Source organism: Oxyura jamaicensis, chromosome 1 (genome assembly GCF_011077185.1).
Source record: "Oxyura jamaicensis isolate SHBP4307 breed ruddy duck chromosome 1, BPBGC_Ojam_1.0, whole genome shotgun sequence".
In the NCBI taxonomy this organism is placed as follows: Eukaryota; Metazoa; Chordata; class Aves; order Anseriformes; family Anatidae; genus Oxyura; species Oxyura jamaicensis.
Window position 1 is genome coordinate 52,566,298 of NC_048893.1, and position 9,351 is coordinate 52,575,648.

Genomic DNA, 9,351 nt, shown 5'->3' on the forward strand with positions numbered 1-9,351 from the left:
AATCTATTTACACCAGCATTCCCAAAGCTGCAGCGCTGCTGAAGCAAAACCAATACAGGAGCAGCAAGGCTTTATTTCAGGAGAGTTGCAAAATGAGTCTTCAGAATACAGAGGAATTCAGTGTCAGAGTGGGGAGGTGAAGGGAACGAGAGGTGTTACACTAGACCAGACACTTGAAACCCTTTTCTCCATCTTAAACAAAACGTTAGTATGAGAAACCTATTTCTTGACAGCTCAACTTTAAACCTGAAAGCTATAAATAACTTCTTTACTGCTGATAATCCCAACAGAATCATCCCAACAGGTTATTTATACCATGAAAGACAGACAACTCAGGACTGAAGGCTTCCTTTTCTTCCAGAAGTAACAGCCATCAAGACCTACACACCACTATGTTTATCAAAAACAGCAGCAGAAACAGAATTAAAACTGATAAGGCAGTAAGTAGGCATGCGCCCTGGGAAGAAGGGTGGCTTATCTATCCATTGGCACATGGGAACTTGAGCAGTTACAGGGGTTATTTAAAGACAGCACTAGTGAAATCATTCAAACATATCATGGGATTGGAAGATACTGCACCTAACCCTTTAGTTCTTACCGTCTTCCTGTAATACCGTTAGGAGAGCATAAAAGTTTCTATAGAAGTTTCCTCTATTAAAAACAAACAAACAAACAAACAAACCTTCAATACTTTCACACTAAGAATCTGACACTAACACAGTTCTGGTGCTAACTCCAACTGTACTCACGATACGCAAACACACAGAAAACGTATCTCTGCATATGCTGTTGCACACAGAAGGCGCTACAGCTTAGCACTCCACCCCGCAGTGCTGCTTTGGGCAGACCGTTTATCACCACGTTGGGCTGAGGCAGGGCCAGGAGGAGGGCCAGGATGTCTGCGTGTGTTGAGAATGATTCTTAAGTCATAATTTGCTTTTATTTTACATTTATTTTAGTCTTTGCTAGTTTACACCTTAAAATTTTCCAAATGAACGTGCCATACTTAATGCATTTCTAATCATTAGTAACTGAGGTTTTGGTTTTACACAAAGGCATGTTATTTGACTTCCTACTAACATGATTATTATATATGCAGAAAAGTTTCAAATCTTGACACTATTATTGTCAAAGAAAAAACTGAATACTAAGTTGTAAAGCAAATAATTCTAAACTACAATTGTAAACACCAACTTGCAATGTCACCAGCTGCCAAGTTCAGCTTCATCAGTATTTACAGCTTGACATCAGCCTGAATTGTACTTTTCAGCTATTTCGGCACCTAAGAAAGGGACAGGAAGCTGATTTTCAAAAAATCTGCTGTATATTTAACAACGTTATTTCAATCTTCTGCAAAGAAATAAGGCAACACTTCGTTTTCTGTTTTTATTTTTATTACTGTTTTAAACGAATATAATGTTATTAGTCATACAATCCTCGTCTTCAACAATGCAAACTTGGATAAATGTGCTCAGAATTACTGAATGTGGAACTATTTGTACAAAAGAGTTTTGGTCCTCCTGAGGCATGCGCAAGAGTCCTAAATCTTCAGTCTTCTGGGGGTGGCACAAAGTAATTCTTCAACATTCACATCTGATTTCCTCTAAAAGTGGCATTTAAAAGACAAGTAGCCAGTGTTCATTATTACAGTCAGGATGAATCAAGCCTACTTTAGGCTACCTACTTGCAATACGTGACAATTGATCTGCACAGTAAAGCTGCCCCACTGTATCTGAAAACTCTTTAAAAATTTGCTTCTAGGTTTGAATGTTTTTCACTTTTAGATACTGTTCTTGGCCATCATTTATTTAATCTGAAAAATGTAGTAATATGAATTCCCACTTGTTTTTGGGGTTACAGCTTTGTAAAACTGAAATAACATTTAGTTTACACAGCTAGTCTCCTTCCACACAGCTGAGGTAGGAGCAAGTCAAGCTGACTTACAGTATTCATACACAGGACACTACCAGCTTGCCTCATTAACCAAACTGGTGCAAGTAACACTACCCAGCACGGGGTAAATATAGGGCTAGACCTATGACAGAACAGACCAATAATGTCATCATATTCTTGTCCCAAGGCCACTGCTATCTTACGCGGTCAAGAGCATTTTCCATTGCTTTTTAGCCAATGTCAAAGTATTTGATACAATGGGACTTGCACGTTTTAAGACATTTCTCCACAAGCTAAATTACCTTTTTAATCAAAGTAAGACCCTCCCAACCTGAACGCATTTTCTGCAATACATGAATTGCCATGGATCCATACAATCCCCATTGGATGGAGAAGAGGAAGAAGGTTGGCCTTTGGATAGGAAAGAACCAAAGGAACTACCTTCCAACAAGAGAGACGGTTATTTGGTCACTTTGGGTTATTTCTCTGGGTACTCCAAAAGCTAAAAAGGTTAAACAAAGAAAGTTATGGAAAGCTAATTTACTGGAACTACAGAGTTTTAAAGGAGAGTGAAAAAGCTTATTAGCTGTGTAGTAAAAAATGTTTTTCCCCTTTCAAGACTCACTCAGCAAAGTGAGTGCCATCAGAAATTTAAGTACCATTCTTCTAACGTTCTACTAAATATAATAAAAGCTCTGACAAAGTAATTAAAATCTGTAAATGTGTATGTGTTCTTCATGCTGTCACATCAGCCACATAAAGCAGATGAGCAGCTCCCAAATTAGCTAAACATTAATCCAAGCAAAAAACACAGCTGTATAAAAACAAAACAACCCCACCCCACCCTCAAACAAGAAACCCCAACACCTCAAAATACGTTTCAGTATCCCACTTTGGTTTTAAGGGCTCAGGAAACACAGAGCATGTATCTTCTGGTATTGTTACTGCAGGTAACAGCAACTGTGCCAATTTAAAACCACTGTAGTAAAGATGCTTATATGATGGGTGGTGCAATACTAACACAAAGACAGCATTCGTCATCTAAGAAAGTTCTCTGAAATACTTTTCAATTAGAAATGGCCCGTGACAAATGGATAAGCTAGTGCTGTGGCTTGATTCCCTTTCACTCTTATTCACCTCACCAGAAGACTCATCTGCGCTTTTAATTTCAAGTGTTCACATCTAGTACAATGCAATAAAAATCTCCTAAAGCAGAACCTTAGCCATTTAACAAAAAAAAGATAGAAAACTAGTTGGAAAACAAAGTTACTCTGAGACCCCGAATGCACACAGAAAGAATGTGAATTTGAATTACAATGACTGTAAAACTTCCTGTGTGGACACACACTGGTGCAAAGGTTCTCTTTATTTAGCTTCTTTCTTAGGAGCAGCTTAAGTTCAACTTAAAAAATGAAAACAAGAAACCCACAGATTTCAGAATTTTCCATGTTCTAATCACATAGAAACTGCTACGTTTAGAGCAGTGTAACGATACCGTTATAATCACACACATATCCCAGAAAATCTCCATGCAGAAAAACCCTGGAGAGGGTCTCAAAAAGAGGTACTCAAGTCTGTAAAGTAGCTGACAATGTCCTTAAAGCAACCCTTTCACACAGCTCTATGGGCTTGCTTTCTTAATTTTCAGCTGCTTCAGGTCATGGATGGATCACAATTTGGAGTGAATTATGTGTCTTTTTCTGTAAGAAACTGGGGCAAGCCTACACACAACATTCCTCTATCTCAGATAGAAAAATGTATCAACTACTTTACCCAAGTTTGTATTAAAGACACTAGTTCTCAAGCTAGCTTTTGCACCTACTAATATTAACTTAGAGTACCTTAAAACACTGCAAACAACAGAAACCTGTGACGTTCGAAATAGTGTCTACTCGCATTAGTAAAGGAAATAAATGCATAGGTGATTCAATCTCCCACGTAACCTAACTTCTGGAAAAACTTCTAAGCTACAGTTCTGCTGTGTGAAGAAGCAGATTCTACTGTCAGTTGCAGCAAGAAAATGAAATGTACTCTGTGGCATTTTAATTATCTCCAGAAAAAGTAAATCGGATTATTTCTAAGGATCCAAAAAGTGAGAGAAGTAAAACGTTTTCAAACAAGCAGCGAAGAGTTGGATGACCCGTGTCTCCTCAGCCGCACACGGCTCCTAAGTGTGTAAGCAGAGCGTGCTGACACAGGGTTGCTGGGTAATTTACGTCTCTCAGCTGCAAGCAGCAGCAAGCGAAGAGGGACTGCTGCTAACGCTGGTGGATCGCCCAGGGCCAGAGCGCGCTGCACGCACAGTAGGCTGGCGGGCCTCAGGAGGGTTATGCCCCTCTCCTCAAGGTGCACCCAATTCCTACCACGAACATATGACAGCCACCAGGCTTTGGCAGAGGTCACAGGGCCAGGGAGGTCAGTGAGGACTACTGTAGATTGTCTGTTCTGATAACGCGCAGACTTAATAAACCAGTCTTAAAACAGGAACGCTGGCATAGGGCTTTGCAAAATATTTAGCTTCTAGATTTGGAAATCATAATTTCACTTGTGGAACTTGTCTATTTCTGCTATGCGACAAATGCAGCAAAGAACAGCAAGGCATAATCAATGTTTCCTGTAAAAAAATAGGTTTGAATAGGAAAAAAAAAAATGCAGTTCCAGGATACAAGATGATGAGAGGAATGGGAAAAGCCATTTTCAACTAGTAAACGAGAATCTGAAAGCCTCCCAACTCACAGAAGTTACCAGTGGATGTAAGAACTATGTTCTTTGTAGACCACTACCAAATCCAACAGCACAAAAGAAGCCATTTCTAAGGCAGGACGGTCTTGCTGCCAAAAAATGAAGCTGACTGAAATAAACTCTGTCAGGTAGTTTTTCACAACAGTATTTTTCATTGCACTGTCAAGAACTAAGATGACATTTTAGAAATCTAATGCAAGTAAAAACATATACTGGGTTATTTCTTTTGCCACTCATTTAATAGTTTAGAGGGCTTCCCCTCATGCAACACAATATTATTGTATCACCTTTTGCCTAATCCTCTGACGGGCTATTTTAAATTATCAACCCTTTGTTTTGCAACTTTGCTTCTTATCCTTTCATCCGCTAATTAGCTTTTCAGCCTTCAATGTTCTGCCTAGAGGGTCAAAATACATTGACCACGAGTTTATACTTTACCCAATTAGTTTGGGTAAAGACCCCTATAGCGTGCAGCATGAATACTGCCTTACTATACCTCCCATTTCTCTTGTCAAACAGTGTTCTCAAAAAAAAAAAAAAAAAAAAGGAAAGCTAAACTGACCAAGAGCTACTTTTAGACGTACTTCAACCTCTTAAACATATATTTTTTTAATTAAATGCTGACAGTCTCAGATGAAACATTTTCCTTTCTGGATTTTTCATGGAACCATTGTGCTTTTCTCTAATCCACACACATTAAATCAGGAAATAGACGGAAGATATCTGATTTCAGAAGCTGGCAAGGCCCAGAAACGCAATCCGTACTGCCTAGCTGAAACTGGAAAAGGTCATCTCCATAGCTCACTACCTGGTAAACACGGAGAATATCCAAACTCCAACCACAATCCTTACACCAATGAAAACTCAAAAACCTCAGAACATTCCCCTACGACATGCAAAACCGTGCAAAAACACCCTCTCCTTCTTACTGCTACCTGAAGGACAAGGCAAAATTTATTTGGTATACTTATTGCCTACTGCTCCACAGAAGTAAAAGAAACGTCAGGTCTTCATAGTAAAACATTCTTTTTCTTCAGAGAAGTAAGCAAGTAGAAGCTTTCGCTATTTTTGTGCGAAGCAAAGAGCTCAAAGAGTAAAGCAAAGCAATCTGAGGAAGTGTAAGAGTTTTACTGTCCGGTGAAAGTGCCAGAGAAGAGGAACCAGAATATCCCGATTACTATTACCCTAGTCAACACAGAAGCAGAAATACCAACTGGCAGCTCCTTGTCTGACAGTGACAGCTGGCTCAAGGACCAAACAGCGCCCCTATTTTTACAAGCAGACGGTAGCAGAAAGTTTACTTTGCATTAACAAGAAGTTAGGAGTAATTCTTCAGTCCCTATTCCACACACTATGAGCTGAAAGAACAAACAAATTTAGCGTACATATTTCATCTGAAAAGGGAGAAAAGACAGTAAGTGAAGATTATCAGCAAGAATCCAGAAATCTTGTTCTACCACATCTGGTTAAACGGTTAGAAATATATGCTACTAATTGCTCCACATAACTGTGGTTAAGCTCTTACTAATAGAACACAAGACTGACATCTTCCTATTCTTTCCCCAAGACAGACATAATACTTGTAAAAAGTTGCACTAAAACAAAACAAACAACAACAAAAACCAACTCAAAGATAATTAATTAAAAGCATTTCCAAAGATAATTCGGGCACACATATTATAAGCACTGAGGTGACAAAGTTCTTATGCTAAACAAAAATCAAGGTAAATACTTCCTAATATCAGTTATTTCCTCTTGTATCTATGCACTAAAGGCACTTCATTTAGCATATGAAGACACAAAGTGCCACTTCTTCACACAGTGACAGATCTACGGATCCCAAATTTATACATAAAAAAAGTCTGAGTGAAAAATTAACAACTAATAGTAATTTTGATAACTGCAAGATGTAAGGTACATTCTAAGTAGAAGTACTGCAGACTTTGTAAATCTGGGGCAGACAGAATTTGTGAACCTAACACTTGCATCAGAGCAATTACTGAGGAGTATCATTACAAAGAAGCTGGAGAATGACCATTGATCGTTCCTATTGCACAAGCTAGACAATATCTATGCATAAAGAGACATTCTGAGGGAAATTAAGAAAGATAATGGCAGTAAGTGACTAGGACAAGAGATTTTGCATCCAAGTATTCTGCAGAGAATGGCATATCAAGTAACTGAACCATTAGGTATTAATAACTATTAATAAACTTCTTCACATCAATAACTAAGCTCCAAAGACTTTTTCTATGCTCTTCAGTTCATAAAGCTTAATTGCAAATCCCATCTCTTCTGTAAGCAGAAATGCACAAGTTTTACTGAAAAAATAAAATCGAAACCCAAGAGAAGAAAACCCATTTGAACTTAATTTCAGATGACTTTTTCTACAGCAGTACTCTAATTCATTCCATCGTTCTGGATGCAGCTATCTCTATATATGCTACATGTTATGCATTATTTCTACTAAGGAACTTATTTCTATTTTCTACTACCTGTAAGAGAAGGCAAATCTAAAGCACAATATAGTATTTTGTAACCGCAAAATTCTCTCTTGAAGCTCCTCCCTCTTCTAAAGTTATCCCGCAACATGAATCAGCTGTACACTCTATCAAGTTTTAATGATCGAACACTCATCACCAAGCAAAGCCATGACACGCATTCTAACTCAAGTGTTTTATTGGAATATTCAGTCACATAATCTCTGGCAGACGACTCTTTTTTGATTCACGCTTTAAAGATTCTTCTTTCCCAACATTTGAGCTAGTAAAACCTTATTTTCAAGATGAAGGCTCAGATTTTCAGCTTAATTTGCAGCCACACAAAAGCTGCAGTAACACATCAATTCACATGCCCATCTAACCAGGAGACACTGGCAGTTTTATAAATTATGGTTACGGTTTTTCCCAGTACTTCCACACTACCGGAATGAGGAGAGCCCCTTTAGTAAGCAGCCTGATAACAACGCTGTAAGGAAACAAACCTTCAACATCAAGTTGACAAGAGAAGCATGCATGTTAGAATCTTCCAATCAGCAATTCTGCGCTAACTGGTTATATACACAGTTTTATGCAAACACTGTCAATATATAATTCCACGTGCAATATAGCTAGCCCAGATGAAAGTACAAGGCATGACACCAACCTCACCTAGTTTCTACAGCATAAGATCTGCTTGCACCTTGCTGCCACCAGAACTTGAGAGCAGAAAAGCTAACACATGCTTGCTTCTGCACAGGGTCCCGTGCTCCCTTCTGCAGCTTTTCGCGAGGCGATTTATTTCTTCACTGCAGAATTGGCTAGCTTTACCTCTAACTGAGCAGGTGAAAAGTCACCTTAAAGCACTCCCGAGGTACATCTACATGGCAGCCCCAACGCTAATCCTGGATCACGTACGGAAACCTTGACCTAACCGTTAAGTTCAAGACCTCAGATGCTGCAGCAGATCAGGACACGGACTTAGCTCTTCAACAGCATGCATGCTCCAAGGAACCTGAGCCATTAGAGCCACGACAAGAGAGGTGAAATTGCTGAGCAACTCCGGTACAGACGAGCTTTATACAAAGCTGGTTGAATCTGTGAAAGCATTTAAAGACTCTGAGAATCAAAACTGTTACTCATGCTACACTTGTCCCAGAAAGGTAAACTACAATTCATCTGAATAGCAGTATTAATGGGAACTTGTGAGTAAAACGTATCTTTTTAATATGGACATATACAAACTGCAAAGGTCTACCTACTACTTCTCACTAAGATTCATGGGTTTTGCAGAGGATCAAACACTGAAACCTAACAAGTCGTGGTTAAAATAATAATGACGGAGCGTAAAGAAGAAAGTATGAAACTTAAGTTAACTGTAAAGGCTCTCTGCAGGCTCTGGAGGGTTATCAAAACCAATATTAAGGTTAGTCTAACATGGAAGAAAACATGGGAAAAAACGAAGTACGGTTCACAGTATTAGCCTTATCTATTTTAGCCAGGAAAACACTTTCTTGGAGCTGGGTCTTATCCCCGAAGCTCCCGCTACATCCCGCAGCAGCAGCTACTCCTACACGCGCTTCCATAAAGCAGATTCTGCCTCGCAAGATACCAGGCTGCGAGCGGCGTTACCCGCGGCCGGCGAGGCGTCCCCAGACACAAACATTGGCTTGTTTTGCTACCAGCCGCTCGGCGAAGTTTTTTACTTTTCTTTTTTACCCTCCCTGCGCGTTTGGGACGCACCTCTGAGCACGGCCCCTCCTCCCACACCCCCGGCAGCAGCATCACGCCCCGCATAGGACCCTCGTTCCCCCCCGGCCCCCAGGAACCTGCTGGGGGCTCCCGGAGCCGTTTGCACGCCCCGCTCGGCCTCGGGCGCTCCCGCAAGCCCCGGGGGGGGGGGGGGAGCGAGGAGGAGAAGGACGGGGGGAGGGAAGGAGGGAGGCAGGCAGGGTGGGCACCGTTGGCCGCGGCGGGGCGCAGCGGAGGCGGTTCTGCCCCGGGCCGGGCGCTGCGAAGGGATCGAGCGGCAACGGAGCCGTGAGGGCAGCGCCCTGGAGCCACCCCCCCCCGCCCCGTCCCCCCCCCCCCTCCCTCTGAGGGGCCCTGAGGGGAGGTGGGGGGGGGGGGGGGGGGGGGGCGCCGCCCGGGGGGCCCCGCCCCCCCGGGGGGGGGGGGGGGGAAGAGAAAGAGGCGAGCGGGCTGCGAAGAGCGGAGCCGCCCCCTCCCCCCCGCCGCC